Genomic DNA, 5,098 nt, shown 5'->3' on the forward strand with positions numbered 1-5,098 from the left:
AGCAAACATTTCACCGAACAAGATTTCGTCGGTGGAGTTGGCGCTAAACTGTTCGGTGAGTAGCGGCCGAAGCTGCCGCGAGCATTTACGTCCGCGCATGTCTCTCTTGTGGAGCTAACGAAGGTTAATTGCTGACAGGATGGAAAAGGCGCTGGCTTCTACGCGACGCAGTGCCGTCCGATAACCTGCCTGTTCGACCTTTGGATCGTCAGCCGTCTGCTCGGCGTCGCCTAAACAGGGCAGAGGGCGGAGGTAAGCTGAATGTGCGTGGTAGCAACGGGCGCGATGACGCAGTTTTAATTTCTCGCACAGCACGCCGTGCGTAGCATATTTACATGTTTAGAAACAAGCATTGCACTCTGTCTCAAGCCCCGCCGAGGTGGCTCAGTAGTTAGGGCGCTCGACGACTGATCCGGAGTTCCCGGGTTCAAACCCGACCGCGGCGGCTGCGTTTTTATGGAGGAAAAACGCTAAGGCACCCGTGTGCTGTGCGATGTCAGTGCACGTTAAAGATCCCCAGGTGGTCGAAATTATTCCGGAGCCCTCCACTACGGCACCTATTCTTCCTTTCTTCTTTCACTCCCTCCTTTATCCCTTCCCTTACGGCGCGGTTCAGGTGTCCAAAAATATATGAAACAGATACTGCGCCATTTCCTTCCCCGAAAACCAATTATTATTATTCACTGTGTCTCAAACAACTGCTTTTGCTTGCTGCGCTTGTTTTGTGCAGTGATGCTTTAGGTAACGTTGGCGTGTAATTGATGAATGGATGTATTCATTGTGTCGCGAGACTCATAAAAGTGCACTAATGCTTGCCTGTGGCACGCGACTTCGTTAATTTAGCTAATTTTGTATTTTCGCGCTCCTATGCTTGATGATGTTACCTTTTCTTACAAGTGTTAGATTCAGTGTCTGGTAATGATGCTTATGTCATTGCTTTGCATTTCGAACCCCTTGCACGTGCGTGACAAGCACGTACAAGCGTATTTTAAAACGGCTTGGCTAAATGTCCACTGCATTCATTCATAAAATCATTGTACACCATAAGCTAAAATTTTGTTTCCACAAATGAGCTAAGCAAACCGAAGCACAGTTTTAACAACCAACGTTAATAAATACAAAGCCCTGGTGCTCTTCAGGACGTTGGCAATCGTATCTTTATTGGTGTTACATCATCATCTATGTATCAACTGCGATCTTCTTTATTTGTTAATCAAGAATGTCAATAGAGAGGAATTAAGGCTGGTATTGCAGTGCATGCAGCAAGTTTGGAGAATTTATACCTACTTGCATAGCAAAGGCTGTGGCCAACTGTTTTAATTATTGGCTTTCATACAGCTAGAGGTTCGCAGTACCATTTTGGGAGAAATGCATATCTGAATCTGACATTTTATTTCCAGAAGACAGGGCGTTGAGCGACAATTTTTCTAAAGAGAAGCCGTTACCGTTGCCTGCATGTGATCCAGAGATTGGAGCAAGTGCATCTTCCTCAGGAGAAATCGAAGACAGTGCACCTGCCTCACGGGGCAACGCAGATATCAGTCCCAGTCCAGGTGGCAATCAAGGCATCATTGTCAGCTGTGTTATTTATATATTTATTGCATTTGTTGACTGCGAAAATAATTTACATTATCTGCTTCAGATATCCCTCCTGAGCTTCAAGCCTTAAGGAAGGAGATTGGCGTGCAAGCCAACAAGCTCGATGCTGCACGAAAACAACCGCTGAGCACGGCAAGCATTCGGGGAGAAAAAGATCTGAACATCTTAACTGGGATTCCCTGCTTCCAGCTGTTCTATAACATATGCGATGTTTATACTGACAGCCGGATGCTCGTGCAAGCAAAACGGTTTTGCTTATCAAACGAAGACACGTTGTTGTCAACGCTCATCAAGCTTCACCACAAGTCATTCGCATTGCTTGGTGTGCTTTATGGCATTCATCGCACCACAGCATCAGAAATATTCAAGGCCAGTGTAATAATCTTGGCTGAAATAATGAAAAATGCAGTTTTTTGTCCGAGCAAGGAAGCTGTTGTTGATAACTTGACGGTGTACTTCAAGGAGTACTCGAGTGTGAGAGCTGTGCTAGACTGCACGGAGGTCCCAATTCAGAGGCCAAAGGATATGGAGTCCCAGCTGTTGACATACAGCTGGTACAAGGGTGTGTACACAGCCAAGGTTTTAGTCGGTGAGACATCGGGAGGTCACATAAGTTATGTAAGCAAAGCTTATGGTGGCCGGGCATCTGACTCCCATATAACGAAGGAAAGCAAGATGCTAGAATTGTTTCTACCTTCAATTGACAGTGTCATGGTGGATAAAGGGTTCTTAATAGACAAACTTTGCCTTGAGCATCAAATCACAATGGTGCGTCCCCCGTTCCTACGCAAGAGAAAGGAACTTACAAAAAATGAAGCTGAAAAAAAATCAAAGTATCGCAGCCGCTCGCGTTCATGTGGAGCGTGCAATCCAGCGAATGAAAGTGTTGAAGATATTGACGGGGAACTTTGGCACCGAGCTTTTTGCTTACATTGATGACATTATACAAGTCATTGCGGGAATTGTGAATCTCCCCAAGCCCATCTTCAGCAGCGACAAGTTTTTGGTACAATAAAGGGCTACAAAAGTGCATGGACATAATGTTTCAGTACAGTTTCTCCTTAGATTCTTTCTTACGGCTCCTTTATATGTTTGCTTGAACCAAGTGGTAAGCTTTTTTGCAATATTCTTTTACGTAAGTTGTACATTGCATTTGCTTCTTTATGTTCTTATCACCAGTTTTCATCATATGCCTTACTTTTGTTACTTCCGTTACATATGTGCTTGGTGTCTTGCTTCTCTTGACCAAAATGTTTTTCTGTTGTAATCGTTTAGTGTTTTCATTCTGTACACGCTTTTTTCTTCCTTGTGTCAGTCCCTCCAAATGTGTTCCCCCTTTGGAATCACAGGGCATTCCTGTATATCAGTAATTACGCAGCAAACAGCATGACATTAAGTACTCAAGTTGCATTTTCATGGTGTAAGTAACAGCAAAGTTCGAAATGCTCTAAAGTAGACACATTTTTTACTGCCAGCCATGGGCATAGTAAAAATGAAATAATGGTGGACACCAGTGTTCATTGAGAGACAAGGGAAGGCAACACATATGACTTGAAAAAGTAGACAGCCCTCTCCACAACATCATTGAAGAAAGAAGCGTTGAACTCTACAGGGAACAACAAGTAGTTTTCCCTGTCTTGAAACACAAAAACATCTGCACTAGACACCGCTGCCAAACCCATCTGGACCTGCACTTGACAGAAATACCTGCTGGTCTCCTTCAGAGACAAGCTTATGCCTTCACTTGTTATTTCTTTTGCCTTGAATTTGTCTAAACTCATCGGGCACTTCACTTCAAGAACTCTTGGAGCGCAGCAGTCGCATGTGACTACCCCATCTGGACTGGCGCCAATGCATGGATGCTGGTCTGAAATTAAAAGTCCGCACTGTTCAACATTCACATTTTCATTCTGACTTGCAGCTAAATAAGCCATCTTTGCTGTTTCTTCTAGAAGAGTGCCTCTTAACATTGCAGGTGTCTGCACTGAGTTTTCTTTCAACACAACTTTCAGCAGAGGTCGCACATCATGTGGGCCCATCCTTGTTCTGAGTGTATGCACTCGTGTATAAACAGAATATGCAATTGATGCTGTTACCATTCCTTTTCTGTATATCAACCAGTCTGGAGAATTTGCTTGTGCTTTTGTTAAATTATTTATCATGTCAATTTATGTGTTTGTGTATGTTTGTTGAAGGCAGCTGTAAATTTCTTCTGCTGAGAGCACTCCTGCTGCAATGACCTTCTGAGCAGTTTCAACAAGTGCTGGTGGGTTTCTCACGCCAAGGTTTGCTCGTCTTCCTGTGCTTGTTTGACTGTCTTCATGCTGCTCATGCAGCTGGACAGTGGATGAGATTGGCTGTATCGGTAGCAGTGGCGCTGTATCGCTGCATGATGGATCCACAGTTGTATTGCCTGAACCTTTATTTGACAATGGGTATGTCAATTGGTCACAGCGACTTCCTGAAATGAAAGAAATACAAATTTATTCCTATACTTTTAAACAAAAAATAAATTGGTCTCCATTTTTTGTATTTGGTTATGTTGCTCTCACTAAAAGACGTATACTGAAGCATCTGCTTTTTCCTTAAACCATTTATTTTATGGGTAACAAAACCGTAAGCTCGAAAAACAGGCACAAACAGTGGCAACGCACTATATGAAAATGTTTACACACAGTAAATAAGCTTTCTAATTGTTGGCATTGGTAAGTATCAATGCCATGCTATAACAAGGTGCTAAGTCACGAAGCAGATTGCATCAAACTAAACTATAACAATATATCCACTTACTGCCTTCATTGTAGTGGAGTGCAACACAGTTGTATGGCAATTCTTGAGGCAACCTCTTCAGGATGTTGCCATTAGGCACCTTGACATTATCTCTTTTAGCCTGAAACGCGAAAAGTTCCATCAGCGTATTCTCCTGAGTACACTAATAGCGTTTTCACTTCACGTGAGCACTTTTTAATCATCATTATGATGATAAAAACTGAACTTAGTACAGCTCTGTGGCTGTTGGATGGCTGCTCTCAACAAACTTTCTGCTGCTTAACTTGATCAGTACTCCAGAGGTTCTCAAGGTACATTGGAAGAGGCTCTTGTGGCCTCAGGCTTACTAAACAGTCACGCTCGAAATGAGAAAGTTTCACTTAAAATTACAGATTAATATTTTTGTGAGTATGTCAAGCAACATTTCCAAGAATTTTTTTTATTTTGATGCTTTTTCTCCTTGCTTAACACATGAAACCTCTTAGAAACAATTAAAAAGCATCTATTATATTGTTTTAACCATCTTAAATCAAGTATTCTAGCTATGGTGGACGAACAACTTTGATAACAGCCACGGATTGTTAGTCTCAATGCACTCTGTGCGAGATCACAAAAAGCATTGACCTCAATGATCATTCACAGCACTTATCTGACACTATATTATGAACAAAGCAAGCACTTGAAACCACAAAAAGAGTCCCTGTTAAAAAACTATTGTAACTTTGACTAA

General features: G+C 42.5%; 1 pseudogene; it reads left to right on the plus strand.

Moving 5' to 3' along the window:
* Positions 1–1,770: 1,770 nt before the first annotated feature.
* On the plus strand, positions 1,771–2,614 carry LOC144110979 (uncharacterized; annotated as a pseudogene).
* The last annotated feature ends 2,484 nt before the right edge of the window (positions 2,615–5,098 follow it).

The sequence above is a fragment of the Amblyomma americanum genome, chromosome 11, assembly GCF_052857255.1.
Source record: "Amblyomma americanum isolate KBUSLIRL-KWMA chromosome 11, ASM5285725v1, whole genome shotgun sequence".
In the NCBI taxonomy this organism is placed as follows: Eukaryota; Metazoa; Arthropoda; class Arachnida; order Ixodida; family Ixodidae; genus Amblyomma; species Amblyomma americanum.